At 39.1% G+C, this 17,781-nt stretch overlaps 1 long non-coding RNA gene across 1 annotated transcript; it reads left to right on the top strand.

The window, feature by feature from the left end:
* Positions 1–12,507: 12,507 nt before the first annotated feature.
* LOC104100918 (uncharacterized) lies at positions 12,508–14,704 on the top strand. The gene is made up of 3 exons (XR_687365.3): positions 12,508–12,829; positions 12,909–13,237; positions 14,359–14,704. It is a non-coding gene; the product is annotated as an uncharacterized lncRNA (long non-coding RNA).
* Positions 14,705–17,781: the final 3,077 nt, after the last annotated feature.

The following is a 17,781-nucleotide window of genomic DNA, read 5'->3' as shown; positions in this document are numbered from 1 at the left end:
TGGGACTACAAAACGGTATTCTAGAAGATCCCCATGTACTGTATATTTACTTTGGGACTACGGAACGGTATTCCGGGGGATCCCCCTGTACTACATATTTACTTTGGGACTACGGAGCGTTATTTAAGGAGATTTTTATGTACTGCACATTTACGTTTGGGACTACAAGATGGTATCTCGGGATATCCCCTGTTGTGTTTCTGTGTACTGAGCTGTTACCTTCTATGATTTCATTGCTGCTAAATTTCAGCCTTTATTTTATTGCGGTATTACACTCTATCTTGTTTTATTATATATTTACCAGAAGGGCCCTGACATGACCTCGTCATTACTCGACCGAGGTTAGGCTTGGCATTTACTGGGTACCGATTGTGGTGTACTCATGCTACTCTCTACACATGTTTTTCGTGTGTAGATCCAGGTACTCCTTATCAGCCGCACTATCAGTGAGCCGGGATAACTTTGGAGACTTCAAGGTATATCTTCCGTGTCTGCAGACCTCGGAGTCTCCTTCTACTCTTTCTCATGTCCATTATCTTCTGTATTTTTCCTTTGTTAGACTCTGATGTATAGAGACACTAGATTTTCCTTCTGTAGTTTGTGATTCACAATGTTCCGGGTTTTGGAATTGTTGTGTATTTTTGAATAGTTGGTTAGATTTATGTTTTCATTTTATTATTCCGCAAAAATGTTAGGCTTACCTAGTTGTAGAGACTAGGTGCCGTCACGACATCACACGGAGGAGAAATTGGGTCGTGACAGATATGCTCCCACTTCCACTCAGGAATTTCTAACTTCTGAAGTAAACCACCAGTCTCTGATGCTCGTACTAAACTTGTTGACAATTCAGACACCGAGCTACATATGCAAGTATATCCTTTTTCATTCTCTTCCACCAATAATGTTATCGCAAATCTTGATACATTTTGGCGGCATCCCGATGAATAGAATACCGGGAACTGTGGGCTTCTTCAAGAATTAATTCACAAAACTCATCCACATTAGGAACACAAATACGACCCTGCATCCGCAGAACTCTATCATCTCCCACACCAACCTGCTTAGTACCTCTGTGCCGCACCGTGTCCTTAAGGACAAACATATGAGGATCATCATACTGTCGTTCTCTGATGCGCTCATATGAAAAAGACTGAGCGACTGGACAGGCTAGAACCCGACTGGACAGGCTAGAACCCGACTGGGTTCTGAAATATCTAACCTCACAAATTGATTGGCCAAAGTCTGAACATCTGCAACTAATGGCCTCTCACTAATCGAAATATATACAAGGCTACCCATACTCACAACCTTTCTACTCAAAGCATCGGCCACCACATTGGCCTTTTCGGGGTGATACAAAATGGTGATATCAGTCTTTCAATAGCTCCAACCATCTTCTCTGCCTCAAATTGAGATCTTTTTGTTTGACCAAATACTGTAGGCTACGATGATCAGTAAATACCTCACACGAGACACTGTAAAGGTAATGCCTCCAAATTTTCAGCGCATGAACAATGGCTGCAAATTCTAAGTCATGAACAGAATAATTCTTCTCGTGAACTTTCAATTGTCGCGACGCTTATGCAATCACTCTACCATTTTGCATTAATACTGCACCAAGCTCAACGTGAGATGCATCACAATATACCGTATAAGATCCTGAACCTATGGGCAGTACCAACACTAGCGTCGTAGTCAAAGTAGTCTTGAGCTTCTAAAAGCTCAACTCACACTCGTCTGACCATATGAATGGGACACACTTCTGGGTCAATTTGGTCAATGGAGATGTTATAGACAAAATTCCCTCCACAAACCGGCGATAATATCCTGCCAAACCCAGGAAACTCCGGATCTCTGTAGCTGAAGTAGGTCTAGGCCAATTCTGAACTGCCTCAATTTTCTTAGGATCCACTTTTATGCCTTCAACAGATACAGCATGCCCAAAAAGGCAACTGAGCCTAACCAAAATTCACATTTTGAAAATTTAGCATATAACTGATTATTCTTCAAAGTCTGAAGCACAATCCAAAGATGCCGCTCATGCTCCTCTCCACTGCTGGAGTAAATCAAGATATCATCAATGAACACAACCACAAAGAAATAAAAATAAGTCTTGAACACCTGATTCATCAAATCCATAAATGTTGTTTGGGCATTTATCAGCCCAAATGACATCACTAGGAATTCGTAATGCCCATACCGAGTCCGAAAAGTTGTCTTCGGGACATCGGATGCCCTAATCTTCAACTGATGGTAACCAGACCTTAAATCGATCTTCGAAAATACCTTGGCACCCTGAAGCTGATTGAATAAGTCATCAATTCTTGGCAACATATATTTGTTTTTGATAGTGGCCTTATTCAACTGCCGATAATCTATACACATCCGCGTAGAGCCATCTTTCTTCTTTACAAATAGTACTGGTACACCCCAGGACAAGACACTAGGTCAAATAAATCCTTGATCAAGAAAATCTTGTAACTGTTCGTTCAATTATTTCAATTCCGGCAGGGTCACACGGTATGGTGGAATAGAAATAGGCTGAGTGCCCAGAGCCAAATCAATACAGAAGTCTATATCTCTGTCGGGTGGCATTCCTGGTAAATCTACAGGAAATACTTCTGGAAATTCACGGACAACTGGTATTGAGTCCATAGAAGGAACATCCGCACTAGGATCGTGAATATAAGCCAAATAGGCTAGACACCCCTTCTCGACCATACGCCGAGTCTTCATATAAAAAATAACCCTATTGGTAGAATGACCAGGAGTTCCTTTCCACTCTAATCAAGGTAACCCCGGCATGACTAATGTCACTGTTTTGGCGTGACAATCCAATATAGCATGATAGGGTGACAGCCAATCCATACACAAGATGACATCAAAATATACCATATCAAGAAGTAGAAGATCCACGTTAGTTTCAAGACTTCCAATAGTAACCACACACGAATGATAGACATGATCTACAATGATAGAATCTCCTACCGACGTGGACACGTGCATAGAAGCACTCAAAGAATCAAGAGGCACAACCATATATGAAGCCAAGTAGGAGAACACATAGGAATAAGTAGATCCTGGATCAAATAAAACTGAAGCATCTCTATGGCAAACTGGAACAATACCTCTGATCACGGTGTTAGATGACTCGGCTTCAGGCCTAGCAGGGAAAGCATAGAATCGGGGTTGGGCCCCACCACTCTGAACCGCGTCTCTAGGACAGCCTCTAACTAGCTGGCCTCCACCTCTAACGGCCCGACCTCCACCTCTAATGGCCTGACATCCACCTCTAGCTGCCTGACCCCTACCTCTAGCTGGTTGAGCAGGCGGTGAAGCAACCGGTGCCGGTATGATGGCACGAGAATCCTGCCGAGATCTGTTACTCGAAAACCTAGGGCAATACCTCCTAATGTGACCAATGTTCCTACACTCATAACACTCATCCTGTTGTTGTAGTTATTGAAGTTGAAGATAACCCGGACGGGTCGGATAACAACCGTAGTGACTTTGAAGTGGATGTGCACTAATAAGAGCTAAATGTGCACTAAATGCTGGCTGCCCAGGGTAAGGAACATAAGGGCCATGACTCCCTAAAGCACCGTGAGAAGTCTGAAGTGCTGAATAAAACGGCCAGAGAGGATGTCCCCTGTCGAAAGTAGTCCTGCCACCAGATGAAGAGTCTCTGAAATTACCCGAATGGAAGGGCCTTTTATCTGAATATGGCCCTCTATCCTGTGAAAGAACCATCTCGATCCATCTGGCGATATTAGCAGCCATCTAAAAAGAAATCTCACTCCCGGTCTCCTTGGCCATCTGTAACTTGATAGGTTGAATGAGTCCATCAATGAACCTCCTCACTCTCTCTATCTCTCTCTCTCTCTCGGTAGGAAGCAGAAGAAGAGCTTGACGGGCTAGATCCACAAAACGAGTCTCATACTGAGTGACGGACATGCTGCCCTGCTGGAGACGCTCAAACTGTTTGCGGTAATCCTCTCTCAGTGTGATAGGAAGGAACTTCTCGAGAAATAGCTACGAGAACGGTTCCCAGGTAAGTGCAGGCGAACCAAATGGTCTAGTAAATACATAATCTCTCCACCACCTCTTGGCGGAATCCGTCATCTGAAATACAACAAAATCGACCCCATTGGTCTCAACTATACCCATGTTCCGCAATACTTCATAGCAACGATCAAGAAAATCCTATGGGTCCTCAGAAGGTGTACCACTGAAATGGATTGGAAATAGCTTGGTAAACTTGTCCAATCTCAACAATGCCCTATAAGACAAAGCAGGCTTATCACCGGCGTGTGCTACAATAATTGGTTGAACTACCCTAGCTGGATGGGCTACTGGAGCCTGATACTGGGGAGTTGTCTGCCCCGGAGCGGGAGTAGTGGGAGTTTGTGATCCTCCCCCAGCCTGTGAGATGGCTGGTGCCACTGGAAATATACCATTCTGGGCCACACCCTCCATTAGGCTCACCAAACGGACTAGAGCGTCCTGAAGCACTGGAGTAGCTATGAATCCTTCCGGAACTTGAACTGGTCCAACCGGTATAATTTGAACTGGAACCTCCTCCTGAAGATCCACCTGAGGTTCTACAACAGGTGATGCTGCTCAACTCTAGACTGAGCTCTACCTCTGCCTATGCCTCGGCCTCGACCTCTACCCCTGGTCATAATTGCCACCGGGGCCTCTGGCCCTTGTCCGTCGGTAGATGTATTACGCATTCCCGCCATCTGCGAGAGAATAAAAAATTGCTCGACAGAATAAGAAAGAAGTGATATTGTTCCTAAACTTCACAACCTCTGAGAAATAAGTACAAACGTCTTTGTACCGATCCTTCAGACTCTACTAAGCTTATTCGTGACTCATGAGACCTATGTAACCTATTGCTCTGATACCAACTGTCACAACCCAAAATTTCCACCTTCGGGACCGTGATGGCATCTAATATTTTACTTGTTAGGCAAGCCAACGTTAGAATAATATTAGTCATTTTTAAATAATTTTAAATTAATTAATAACAAATAAACAAATACGGAAGTAAGGTCTGAAATGTAGTGAATAATCCATAATAATAGTGATGTCTAAATACCATCCCAGAATTGGTGTCACAAGTGCACGAGCTACTAAAATAATACAAATAAAGGTCTGAATGAAAATAAAGCTGTATGAAAGAAATACACAGTTATGATAAAGTGGAAGGGGACTTCAGAACTGCGAACGCCATGCAACTATACCTCAAGTCTCCTATGAATAGCGGAATCCGAGCAAATCTACTATAGACTAACTCCAGTATCTGCACAAGAAGTGCAAAGTGTAGTATGAGTACAACCAACCCCATGTACCCAGTAAGTGTCGAGCCTAACCTCGACGAAGTAGTGACGAGGCTAAGGCAGGTCACATACATTAACATGTACGCAATAACAATAATAATATAAATAAAACAGGTGTCTCTTTTCAACAGTTAAAGCCGACTCGGCAGTCATAATCAATTATTATTTGAATCAGTTTCCGTTGCGGCGTACAACCCGATCCCACAATATATTCATATTCAATTCTGTTGCAGCGTACAACCCGCTCCTCCAATATATTCATTTCAATCAATTCTGTTGCGGCGTGCAACCCGCTCCTCCAATATATTAATTTAAATCAATTCTGTTGCGGCGTGCAACCCGCTCCTCCAATATATTCACTTTCATTTCCATTGCGGCGTGCAACCTGCTCCTCCAATATATTCATTTACCAATTCTTATAAAGAAATTACTCCAATAAATGCAATAATTAATATAAAATTATAAGACAACAAGCATACAATAATTATGATTTATTTGAAATAAGTGATGACAAGTAGCAGTTAATTGCGGAAATTAAAGCTGCAATAAGTATTTTAATAATTAGTATGTTAAACGTCAAGTGAAAATTAAGTCACATAAATCAAATAAGCATGTAACAATTATTGCATGGATTCAAGGCATGATATTGAGCAAAGAATACGAGAGAAACAATTAATATAATAATTAGTTCATGATTTAAAATGATTTATGATTTTTCAAGTAATTATGCAAATAATTAATTTGACGACGCATAGACACTCGTCACCTCGCCTATACGTCGTTCACATGCATTTCACATAAAAAATAATTTAAGGGTTCTATTCCCTCAAGTCAAGGTTAACCACGACACTTACCTCGCTTTGTAACCAAATTCAAGATTACAATAAACCTTTACATCGCAAATTCGTGTCTGAAATCCTCAAATCTAGTCATAAACAATTCAATATACTCAATACAAATCATAGGAATTAATTCCATATGAATTTACTAATGTTTCGGATTAAAATCCAAAATTTATTTTAAAAATCGACAGTGGAACCCATGCCTCGAATCCCGGAAAAACTCACGAAATCCGAACACCCGTTCCGATACGAGTTCAACTATACAAAAATTATCGAATTCCGACATCGGATTGCCTTTCAAATCCTCAATTAAAGTCTTTGAAGATTTCTACTATTTTCAACCCAATCTTTACCCATTTGAACTCAACAATCTTCCCAAAAACCTTATTGGTACAAGCATGTATAACTAATACTCTCACATCCAAGAATCATCTTACTAATTACCCATTTCTAGTTGGATTTCGAAATTGAAGAATTGGGAAAAGAAATTCTTACCTCTTTGAAGCCTTAGCAACCCTTTGAAGCGATTTCAAGGTTTGATTCAAGGAAGAGTAGTGAATCTTTAGTTTTCCCCTTTCCTCTCTCTAGAATCACTCTCCCTTCTCTCTAAAACACCAGAAATTGCCCCAAAAATGAACCCCAATCGAGTTAAATAAAATGGGGTTCGGGTCATAAAAACCCATTTTTGTATAGCCGCGGCGCGTGGGGCGCGGGGCGGCTATACAAAAAGTGTCTGGAAATGAAATTTCAGAGCGTTCTGGAATTTTCCATAGGCGCGGCGCGGTAGTACAAATTCTGCCAGCGTTTGGTAATTTAGTCATAACTTCTCGTAGGAGTGTCCAAATGATGAACGATTTGAAGCGTTAGAAACTAGACTCATAGATATTTTGATAGGATGTCCATCACATAACTTTTTATATATATATATGTAGATATGCTCGTCCAAAGTTTGGTCGTGTGCGTACTCATTTACAACTTTAGTCTATTATGAAATATTCCAACTTGGCTTAGACTTAGGACTTTCCTTAGACTCCATATCACTTATAATATGCCTCGTACACTTATTATCATATCCAATAGGTGTCCATCATTTTAATAGTTCTCGAATGAGAAGTAGAGTCCGCCCCCAATCACATAACATAACTTATCTCTTCTTTCGCATATTTCAATTTTTCGAATTTTACTAACTTCCAAAATCTCCAAAACTTTCGCCAGAGTATCCTTTATAACTGGGCCTATCCACCTGCCAGAGAATCCCAGAAACCAATCCTAACAACACATACATAATCCAATCAACATAACATAACATGAAAACAATATTAACAGTGGCCTCATAAGCAATATATTTCTAGAAAATGAACGACATTAACATCAACTATTCAGGTAATACATAACTCATAGCAGGTAAGCTCCCAACATCTTCATAAAATGCAGAAATGAATGTTTAAATTAAAGATGACATTTTTGGGTCATCACAATAATATTTTCCAAGATTGGTATCGTGAAATGAAGGAGGATGTTGGAAATTATTTGTAATTATATTGTTCTTGCTGGAATTTCTTTTTTCCTCTCTTCTCCATGCTTTTTTCTTTTTGAGGAAATTTATTTATGGTGTGGAGATTTTGTATTGGTAAAATGCTAATTCAAGGAATCGGCATTAGATACCAGTATTAAAATGGAGTGTACGCAAGTGATGCTCTAAATACCTTTAGGGATCCTTGGGATTATTGGCTAGAAAACCTTTGGTTTATGGCGCAAGATTTGTCTTAAAAACTTGAAGAGGTATCTACCAATTGTGTAATTTTGAACCTGCTAAATATTTATCGGGTTATTAATCTTTTTAGTGGGATTCAGTTGTTGGGTATATTCTGAAACATACCGGTAGCACAAATTGAGCCTCTAATTCGCATTTTTACTTTTTATTGTCTTTAATGTTTTTTCCACGGGATGGTAAGCTATTATTCAAGGAAGGCTTATAGACTTACTAAAGTCCTTTGAAATTTTTTAATACTTGAATGATATACATTGTTGATATGTGCAGGACTTTGTATGAATATATAGTGATTGGTACACTACTAAAGGAGATTGGCTTGTTGAGAAAAGGAAAGGTTTTCGCCTTGGATGCTAAACAACTCAAGACCATTTCCTCCCAAATATCAAATGTTAACCAACGTAAGATTGTTTCCTCCCAAGCATCACAACTTTCGAACATTGTTGAAATGCTAGTGTACTTTGAGTGTTTATCATTGTTGATTTGCCAGTTGTCACTATTCAATGTTTCACATTGAAACTTTCCTGAATTCAAGCATATGTCGTGTGACATGGATGATTGATTTCTCTGATTAAAAATTTAAAATACTTCATTTTTTGGATTTACCCAGCCCGCTTTAAACTTTTGTAATTCTTTTATCTCGACATTTGAGACTTTTGAATTTTCATACCTTATTAAAGAAAAGAAATGTTTGAGGCATCTGAAGTCATCTTACAACACAAGTTTTAAGGTTCATGATTAGTTGGTACCTCAGGTTATTTTTCACTTGTTTTCCATAGAAGTAAAGTATGTTGATCAATCATATATTTGAAACTAATTCTCTGTTGAAATTCTCGACATATTGAATGAAATGCATCTTGCCTTGACTTAAACCAATTCTAAGGCTTGAAATAATAAGAGGTTGCTGCCGGAAAAAATCTCAACCTTGTTTAGATTTTTTAATTACTACGCATTATATTATTAAAATTTTATTTAAGCATTCTACTTTCGTATATTAATTAATAAATTCTATCATGATATAGTACAAAGACAATGAAAGAAACTTTTACGGGGGATGTGGTTGGGCTTTATCACAATATCAAAGAGATACTAAATTTTTTTGATCTAGTAAAATAAGATCAATATTCATCATTTTCAGAAATTTATACTTGCTTAATATATAGTTTATAAACTCATACACTGTCACGATCCGAAATTCTCACCTTCAGGATCATGATAACGCCTAACATTTCATTTGCTAGGCAAGCTGAAGTTTAAAATAATCTTAACTATTTTTAAGCAAATTAAATTAAATAGAAGTCAATTACTGAAATAAAGTGCGAAAGATCATAAATACCGAATTATCAAAATACATCCCCGAATCTGATGTCACAAGTGCACGAGCTACTAGAATAATACAAATAAAGGTCTGAATAAAATTCAAGCCGTTTGAAAGATAATACACAACTAAGATAAGATAGAAGGGGACTTCAGAACTGCGAACGTTGTGCAGTTATACCTCAAGTCTCCTCTGAGTAGCTGAATTCGAGCACGTCTATGGTACGCCGTTGGGACCAACTCCAAAATCTGCACAAGAAGTGCAGAGTGTAGTACGAGTACAACTGACCCCATGTACTCCGTAAGTGTCGAGCCTAATCTCGACGAAGTAGTGACGAGACTATGACAGGACACGTAAACAATCTATACATGTATATACAAATGTGAAGCAACAATAAAACAGTAAATAAGAGTTTATAAATTTGGGAGAGAATATGCGAAGGGGGTGATATAAAAATTTCAGCAGGAGAATTATCACTTAACAACCAATTAATTCCTCAACAATAAAATGAGCAACTGATAATATGAAAATGGCACGGCACCACCCTTCGTGCGTTTACTCTCATTCCTCTCATAAACTGATAATTAAATAATAATAATTGACACGACATCACCCTTCGTGCTTTAACTCTCTTTTGGCACGGCATCACCCTTCGTGCTTTTACACTCTCTGAAAATGACACGGTATCACCCTTCATGCTTTTACACTCACAAATGGTACGACAACACCCTTCGTGCTTTTACACTCTTTCTTACCATGATAATGATATTACAAATAATAAAAATGACACAGCATCACTCTTCGTGTTTTTACACTCTTCCTTACCATGAAATTAATAATATAAATTCGGAAGAGTATTTAAATGCGAGAATATACACATATCAATCAATTTAATACCAGAATACCGACTTCACCTTCCACAATATTCAACAATAATTAAATGAATAAAAATTTAACGAATAATGATCAAATAAACGATAATAAACTTAAACAGGAATATCTTAATCAAATAGGTAATTATTCACAATAAACAAATTCCACCCGCATGCTTTGACTCAATCACAACACATAAGTACTCGTTACCTCACATATACGTTGTACCCGCAGATTAAATCACGTAGCAAATAGATAAATAAGTCTTACTCCCTCAAGTCAAGGTTAACTACGACACTTACCTCGCTTTGTAACTAAATTCAAGTTTTCAATACACCCTTGCCTCACGAATTAGTGTCTGAAATCCTCAAATATAGTCATAAATAATTCAATATATTCAATACAAATCGTAGGAATTAATTCCATATGAATTTACTAATTTTTCAGATTAAAATCCGAAATTCATTTTAAAAATTGACTGTGAGACCCACGACTCGAATCTCGAAAAAAACTTACGAAAACCAAACACCCATTGCGATACGATTTCAACCATACAAAATTATCGAATTCCGACATCAGATTGACCTTCAAATCTTAATTTTATATTTTTGGAAGATTTTATAAAAATCTGATTTTTCCTCCATAAATTCACAGATTCATGATGTAAATGAGTATGGAATCATGAAATATAATCAATATAGGATAAGGAACACTTACCCCAATATTTTCTCGTAAAAATTGCCAAAAACTCGTCTTACCTGAGCTCAAAATTGAAAATGGGACGAAATCCCATTTTCAGAATTTAAGTTCTGTTTGCCTAGATTTTACCTTATGCGATCGAGAAGCATATTTTTGGCTGCCCAACTTTTTTCTCTATGTGAACGCGAAGTACAATTTCTTAGCCTTCCGCGATCGCGTAGTAAAAATTTTGTGGTTCAGTTTCTGCCTCATTCCTTCTACGCGAACGCGGCTTGGCCCTCACGTTCGCAGTGCTTTGTCTGCTGTCACTGTGTGATCGCGGACGTTACTATGCGATCGCATAGTTTAAATTTTCATCAATGACATTAAGCCTTCGCGATCGCGGACATAGTCACGCGATCGCATAGAAAGAAACCAGTACTGTGAAGCACCAGAATTCCAGCTATGTTTTCTTGAACAAAAATGGTCCGAAGCTCGTCCGAAACTCACCCAAGCCCTCGGGGCTCCAAACCAAACATGCACACAAGTCCAAAAACCTCATACAAACTCGCTCGCGCGATCAAAACACCAATTTAACACCTAGAACTACGAATCAGACGCCAAATCAAATGAGATTTTTAAGAAAACTTTAGAATTTCTATTTTAACAACCGGACGTCTGAATCACATCAAACCAACTCCGTTTCTCACCAAATTTGACAGATAAGTCATAAATATAGTAATGGAGCTATACCGGGTTCCAGAATCAAAATACAGACCCAGTATCTATAAAGTCAAATATTGGTCTAATTCTTTAAAGTCATTAAGCCTTTAAACTTCAAAATTTTGACAACATGCGATAATTCGAGCTAGAGACGATTCCGGGCATACGCCCAAGTCCCAAATCACGATACAGACCTATCGAAACTGTCAGAACACTAACTCGGGTCTGTTTGCTAAATATATTGACCAAAGTTAACCCAATTGAGTTTTAAAGCTCTATTTCATATTTTAATTAATTTTTCACATAAAAACTTTTTGAAAAAATTTACGGACTGCGCACGCAAGTCGAAGAAAGCTGAATGGTGCTATTTGAGGTCTCAGAGCACAGAAAAAATTATTAAATTTAAAGATGATATTTTGGGTCATCACATACACATTATAATTTTTAAAATATTATAATCGTTGAGATGGGTTACATGCGGAACGCGTGTATCCTAAGACTAGTATATAGAAATATGTGAAAGATATAAGAAATATGATATATAAGATAAAAAAGGAAAAGAAATATGCATGAATAAAAGGAAAGAATAAAGGGAAAATGACATTGTATAACCGATTTGAACATAATAGTCGAAAAATATATATTTATATATATATATATATATTTATGTATGTTATATATAAAAATATATAAATTTTATATATTTTTATAACTACAGAATATAAATAATTTCGGTCGCGAGCTAAAAGTGATATTTGGCCGAAAACAAATCTACATAATGTCTCTAGTCTATTGCGAAGTCCACTTTCCACGTTCTCTCAAACAAAAGTAAGGAAGCCAAATCATTTGCACTATTTCGCAATACAAATGCTGGTCATATTTTAAATAGTGGCCGGTATCTGACCCGAGACCCTCAGACCCCATTTTGATATATCAAATACGCGAATGTCATTTTATCTTGGTGCGCTTCTCCACTAGGGTTCCAGCAACCCAACTTCCGGCGGCCCAACTTACAGTCTCAAACAGTACAGCAACCCAACTTCCAATCTCAAACACTACAATGCCTTACAACCCTGTTTTGTAGTTTATTCTGGGTAAGTTGGCTGACAAATTTGAAAAGACGGGAAAAACTCACCCCATAATGCTTCGCTTTGGGAAATTTGTATAGGAGAAAGACGCGAAATTTAAGACTTGGCGATATAAGAAGCCAGTGAAACCGATCCCTATCTATACGGTGGCTGCAAAAACTACCATCACCTTGAAAAATGTTGCTGTAGTCTTGGTTAGTTTCAGTGGCTAGTATACATTCAGTTATCAAATGTATTTTCAAATGTTAATGTATTTTCTTTTGTCTGTTTCAGATACCCACCTTCATGGTGATGTTGGGACAGAAACTACTGTGGGATAATATCCGAGATGAAATTTCGAAATCCCAAAAAGATTCAGAATTCTGTTTCACATCAGCTATTTTGAAGGCAAAAGCGGACATGGAGAAACAAGCTAGGGTCTTGATAAGAGAAAAACTGGCCTATCAAAGGCAACTAGCTAGAAAGGGACTCATATCGATTCTTGAGAAGAATCTCCCAGTCCTCTCTATGGCGCTGAAAGACGTGCTAGATCTTGAGATAACTGCAGGGGAAGAGCCTGTTGGGGAGGTTCAGGAGACTACTGAGGAAGAACACTGACAGAGGTAGCCCTTTTTTCATAGTTGTGTCAGCTTTTTAACTTGTCTCACATAGAGAAAATGTCACTATAAAGATTTCTTACTATTCAGAGACTCAAGTTAGTCTTCCTTGAAACTTATTGATCTCAACCTTGCAATGTTAGTTAACCCCTTGAAACCTACTTCTGTTGAAAGATTATATTGATGGGAGAAATATGTGTTTTGTTAACTATTTCTCGTTGAGATAACATTTGTTGAACTTAAGTGATATCTTTAGCCTTCTGTTTAATTGCTGAAGCTGATTTATTGTCATAATCCCTAATTTTTTGACCATGTTTAAAAATGCCAGTCATGATAGGTAACAATTAATATCATATAGATTACCCTGATGTTTTTTTTTTTTTGAGTAGTATTTGCCTATATTCCTCTTGTGCATAATTCTTACCTTGTAAGTATTTCCTGTCACTTGACATCAAGAGACTAATTAACATGTGAATAATGCTCATAACCACGTGTAATAGTGAGGTTAAACATAAATACATTTAGAAGATTCAAATATTTAATGCATTATGGTTTGCAAACTTGCATGAATTTTGACAATGAAAAGCAAGAGAGCTTTTATATTGAGTAAAAATTGATGAAATCACTGATTTGTTTGTTGTGGCTCCATTTATGCTTACTATATAAAAACTCTCATTACGCTATACCTTGATGAATTTTGGTAGTAATAAGATAAATGGCAGTCCGATGCACGAAGCATCCCGCGTTTATGCAGGGTCCAGGGAAAGGCCGCGATCTTTTTGATGTTTTAGGAAAATTCACAATAGATCATGATCATCTCACCTATGACATTGGTGACTTAATTACAAGCTGCACAACTATTTCTCGAGGTCGAAACTTAACAAGGTTGAGATGAACCTTGCAAAGTTTTATGTTCTTTTTATATGGCGTGGTAAAGTTTCCATCTTGGCCTGTACGTTTTTCTATTAGGCTGCTGTCTGGTCCTCCTTTTGCATCTTTTATGTAATTTGAGTTTTAGCAATGATGTGATAGTGCATAACTTCTTTTATGTAATTTGGGTTTTAGCAATGCCAAAATTTTGAATTGTTCACTCCTGCAAACTTAATATTTTTTTTATGCTACTGCAGGTTTTGTAGGAACTATGTATCGACAAATTCAGCAATTCAACATAGTCTAACAAGTTGTATAGGTCCTTGAAGAACATGTTATTTGGTAAAATGCACATTAGAGAGCATGACTTGGCTCAAGTATATGGTTTAGCGGGTAAAAAACAAAAAAATAAGTGTTTACCCGAAAAACGAATAGAGTTGAATTTGTACATAGTTCTAAGGGTATGTGGTATAACTTGATACAAATCGTAAGAGTAAATAGAAATATCGAAAGAATAAAAATAAGCAAAGTTGAAAAGATGATGATTTATGGATTAAGCAAGATGAATCAATCTATGAAGCTAAAAAAAGGATAATTCTTCAATATGGGAGTGAATGATATCTGAGTTACAATGTATGCCAAACTTCATCATTTACAAAAATATAGCCATCCCTTTTATAGTGGGGCGATCCCACTTTAGATATAATTGAAAATACATAGTGATAAATCAGTTTTTCCCTAATTCTCGTTGAGATTCTCTCCTTTAGTGCGGCTGTAACGATTCTTGTATATGAGCTCGATCTTGATCGGACTCGGTATTGGTCGACATTAGTTTTAGAGCTCGATGCCGACTTGGGGTCCGGTATTGACTTGAATTCGGTATTGGTTGGCCTCTGGCTCTTAAGCTCGATTCCGTCGCTTTTCAGTATAGTTTGATTTGGACTCGAGCTCGATAATGGCGTCGAGCTCGGTATTTAATCTGACTCCGAAACTTGAAGCTTGTTCGTGCCTTGTTCAAATCTCACCTCTATATTATGAAGATGCTCTTCGGTCCATCTTCACCAATCGTACGAAAGTTGAAAACGGTTTTGACCGTATACAGATGGTCCCCTCATTTCTCAGGAAGGATGTGGCGAGAAACGATATGATTTCCCAACGGCTTGATTAGATATACGCTGATGTTTGCGTCGGGCTCGATCATGACGCACGTGAGAGCTGTCCCGTCGGTTTAGTTTTCCAAGTCATTTAATGCGTGTCAGACGATAGTCGACCACTGTTGATACTGAACCGATGTTGCTAAATCTATAAATAGCCCCTTTCTTTACCATTTATCACTTTTACATCTCCAATCTCCAAATTCTCTAAAGTTTTTTCTTGCATCTTCTGAGTTCATCTGTAAATCTGTTATTTTTCACTGTAAAATCTTTCTTTTGTGATTTTTACTGCAAAATCTTTCTTTAAAACATCAGATCTTTGTTATCTCCTTCTTTTTTTGATTTTTAAATCCAAAATGGCGAAAACATCAAAAATCGTTCCTCACAAAGAAAAAGCTTCTTCTTCACAGTCTGCCGCCGTCAAAACACCGGTGGAACCACGACCTGGGGAGTGTGTTCTCGGGGTGTGTGTTCTTACCTCCGATTTTAAGGTTGATAAAGCCTCGTCGGTTCCTGGTCGATGCGAACCAGTATCGAGGTATATGTGCTCGATAACTAAGGGACACCACGAGCAGCTGAGAAAAGATTGTAACTGGGAGAAAATAGAAGTGATAATCCCGGCTCCCGAAGAAGATATTACTATTTATGTGAAAGGGTTTTTAAGTGTGTATACTTACCCTTTCACATTGGGCCCCCTCGACCCTGTCGTTATCGATTTTTGCTGCCAATACCAAATAACCCTAGGCCAAATCTATCCTTCCTTTTGGTGGATCGTTATTCTGATCCGCTTTTTTGTGAACAGGATCGAGGGGATGCCTTTCACCCTCGACCACCTTATCAGATTGTACAGCCCCCGCCTCTATCGAGGTGGGCTAATAAAACTCCTGCGCCGGGCTAACAAAGTGCTCTTCTCGACCATAGACGAGGACAAGGATCGGGGTTGGATGGGCAGGTTCGTTCAGGTGAAGACCTCCGATCTGATCCCGACCGAGCAGATGCCATTCCCTGAGGAGTGGAACATGAATCGTAAGTATATTTCGAATGTTAGCTCTTATTTCTTTGTTCCTTTGTCTCTTTCTCACCGATTTTTTTTTTGTGATATAGCGGTTGCTTGGATGCCCGATGTTGTTCCCGACCTTAAGAGCTGGGTACATGCCCTGGCTTCGACTTCTGTATACGTCGAGCGCTCGTGGCGTGATCGGCCGATGGGAGGTAAAAAATCATGGTAAGCCTTTTTTTCATGCCTTTGTTGGTTCGAATAGAATGTTTTCCATATACTTAACTAATTTTCTTGTGTGTAGGCTTGGGCAAAGATGCGGTTATGAGGCCCCGTCCGGTAAGGAAGAGACTTCGGCCCCGGCTCCGAAACCGACAAGGACAATAAGAGAAAACGGGCCTCCACTTCCGAGGATCCAGAACCCAAGAGAAGGACAACTCATAGGCCGATGAGGAAAATTATCCCTCTGACCGAAGAATTCGTTCGGTGTTTAAGGGATGAAGATGAAGAAGAAAAAGAAGTTGACGGGTTCGTACTGGTGGCCCGAGTGAAGAAAACCATCGATGCTCCAAAGGCAGCTGGATCGATGGTGGTTTATGAAGCTCCGCCTCGAACTGAGGGGATATCGGAGAAATATTCGGGCAGAGTCCCCGAATCATTAGAGATAGAGGATGCTTCCCACCGAAGTCAACAAACGGTGGGTATATCTGAAGAGGCCAGCCCTGAAGCTCTCCAAACTGAGGAGAACGCCCCAAGCGAGTTACTTGGGGCAATAGTAATCGGAGACTTGCCCACTCTCCCTACTTTTTCCGAAGGGGCGATTCGAGAAGCCCAAGCTTTGGGGGCCCTCGAGGTACACCGGTCTCAAGAAGGGGAAGACCCCTTCCGTGATTTGTTTACTGGTGTCGTGGATGTTGCTGGCCCTAGCGATATGTCAGGCCTTTTCTGTGAAGTGCAACAAGCTTTGAATCGGGTAAGCTCTAACTCCCTTCGTTGATACCACTTTCACGTTTGCTATTCTTTTCTAACTTATTTTCTTCTTTCTTCGTAGGCCACAACGGTTTATCGAGAAGCATGTTCTCGGTCTCGAGCTGAGCTGTGTCGGTACGAGGCCGAACTCCGACGGGTCACGGAGGAAAGGAACACCCTTAGACTCCTCTTCGGACAAAGGGAAGAAGAAATCAAGGACCTCCGAGCTGAATTGGCCAAGGCTCAACAAGACCAGACCGACTTGACCGAGTAGGTAATGGTAATCTTAAAAACCCATGGGATCGATTATGGAACGGTGGCTAATATTTCGATCTCACAGCTGCAGCAGAAGCTTGAGGTGATTGGGAAGACCAGACCGACCTGACCGAGTAGGTAATGGTAATCTTAAAAACCCATGGGATCGATTCTGGAACGGTGGCTAATATTTCGATCTCACAGTTGCAGCAGAAGCTTGAGGTGATTGGAAAGCTTCGTGAGGAGGTCGATATGATAAGGTCGGAGACCTTGGGATGGAAAGATGGCATGGACCGTATTGCCGC

Source organism: Nicotiana tomentosiformis, chromosome 7 (genome assembly GCF_000390325.3).
Source record: "Nicotiana tomentosiformis chromosome 7, ASM39032v3, whole genome shotgun sequence".
Lineage (NCBI taxonomy): Eukaryota > Viridiplantae > Streptophyta > Magnoliopsida > Solanales > Solanaceae > Nicotiana > Nicotiana tomentosiformis.
This window is presented reverse-complemented; position numbering and strand designations above follow the sequence as displayed.